Genomic DNA, 2435 nt, shown 5'->3' on the forward strand with positions numbered 1-2435 from the left:
TCCTAGAGTGGACACAGGCAGGGGGATGTTACTCCACCCAGTTGAACTTCCTGTTACACCTGGTCTGGAGCATGTGACCAGGTAGGTGGGCGTGACCCTGGCAGACCCTACAAAGGGGCCAGTCACGCAGTCATCTTCCTCTTTTGATGCCATTTCTTCTCTTGGACTACACTGGGATAAATCCTCATATGGGATGAATCCACATCTTCTGTAATTATAAGCTAAAGCAGGCTTCCTCAACCTCAGCCTTCCAGATGTTTTTGGCCTACAGCTCCCATGAGCCCTAGCTAGCAGGGCCAGTGGTCAGGGATGATGGGAATTCTAGTCTCAAAACTTCTGGAGGGCCAAGGTTGAGGAAGTCTGATCTAAAGCCTGCCTTCAGGGATCATACTGTGAACTGAATGTAAGTAAACTTCCTGTTACTCTTTAAGGAAAGACTGTTGTGTCTTTACTTCTTTTTAAAGAGGGAACAAAAGGGAACTTAAAAGGAATAAACTCCAGTTTGGGCATGCCAGACTGGAATGCTTAACTAAAGAGATTCAAATGAATCTGCAAACTAGCTTCCTGCTGTGTAAAGGGGAATGAGCTCTGATATACGACTCGCTAGCATGAGTGAGGAAGGATAATACTTAATCAATATATCCTCTCCTACTATCCACAACATTCCCACACCTGGGTGGGTGGGTTTTACCAGGTCTGGAAGGGTTCTGATACCTTCTGTTTAGTGATTCACCACATGAGGCAGCTGCTTACAGCGTCCGACACTAGGTTGCTTAATCTCATGGGGCGGTGATCCTCAGTTCCTGACTGTAGGATGGGGGTTAGTCCAACCCTCCAGCATCTTTGCTATTGGTGGCACCCCTAGATAAGCAAAAAAGAAGCTGAGGGACAAGATGGGGGTGGCTGGGCAGCATCGCAGAACACTTTGTCTGCTTTGAAAATAAAATGGGACAATCCCCATAGAGGCTGCCTTGACCTCTGTGGAGAAATAGGAGTATGAATAGGCTCCTGGGAACATGGAAAGCTGCCTTATGCCGAGTGTCAGGCGTGGAGAGTCCTCCCCTCCCTTTGGTAACTTCATAGATAAGAATTAATGAGTGGTTGATAGATTTATAGTCCTTTTATTACAGCGTCATGTTGCAAGCACAAATACACAGCTCTCTGCAAGATGGCTACTCTAAACCAGGCATGGCCAAACTTGGCCCTCCAGCTGTTTTGGGACTAAAACTCCTATCATCCCTAGCTAACAGGACCAGTGGTCAGGGATGATGGGAACTGTAGTCCAAAAACAGCTGGAGGGCCAGGTTTGGCCATGCCTGCTCTAAACCCTCCTTCTGACTTCTGCAGCATTTTGGGAGCCAATGGGAAGTTCCTCCCTCCCTCTGACTCCTTTGCTCTCTGATACGTTCGGACCTCCGGGTCCGTGGAGAGGGGGGTCCCCCACACTCTCAAATGACATCTTGACTAGCTGCCCCCTCCCTTCCGGTTCCCTTGTCATTATATCAAAGGTGGGTAACTCCCCCCTAAGCTGTTCAGCTTCTGTCTCTCTGCTTCTGAACATGCTGCGGACAAGGGTGGGGGGTGACTCTTCCCCCTCCAGCTCTCCATCAGAGAGAAGCTGGTCTGCCAAGGAATGCATTCCTCAGTCCTTGTCTTCAGACCATTCCCTGACACTGAGTCAGGCTGCTGGCCCATCCAGCTCAGTATTGTGTGCACTGACTGGCAGGGCCTTGCAGAGCCAGGCAGAGGCCCGGGCCAGGTAGATAATGTGCCGCCCTCCTTTTTTTACCATGGGGATAACTGAAGTCTTATAAATTTCTTTTCTGCGAATTCTTGAATTACGCAGGAAAAATCAAGCAACTTCTCCTTATCGTGGTTTATGTTTATCATTGATAAACCATTTAGGTGTTCTTGAGCCATTGTTGATTGAAAGAAAGACTTAATTCGTTTTAATATATTGAAACTTTTCTCATTGGAGTCCACTGTAGCTGGTAATGATAAGAAAATGCATAATGCAATTAGAAGATTTGGAAAAACGTTTTCCAAATTCAAGTTTAGTATTTGATAGGCAATTTCTTTCAGTGGCCGAGAATTTGAAAGTTTGAAATTCATATCGAAAGTTCGCTTAAGGCGGAAGAAGACTGGAAGAAATTCAAAGCTTATCTTAAGAAATATTGTAAAATTAATGAGTGCTAAAATGTCGAGATCTTAGGGAAATAGGGGTTTACAGCTGAAAAAGATTAAGTAAAGAAAAGAATAAGGGAAAAATCTGATAAAATTAAGGGTTAGGATTTGCTGAAATAGTTTTGGAAATTGGGATGCAGAAAGGGGAGGTATGGGGAAGTCGATGAAGTAAGGTTTAAGGAAGAAAAGGGTATGAAATTATACATGTTTGTTTGTTTGTTTGTTTGTGTTTATAATTTTTTTTTGTAAAA

This window comes from Podarcis bocagei (genome assembly GCF_964188305.1).
Source record: "Podarcis bocagei genome assembly, chromosome: 14".
Lineage (NCBI taxonomy): Eukaryota > Metazoa > Chordata > Lepidosauria > Squamata > Lacertidae > Podarcis > Podarcis bocagei.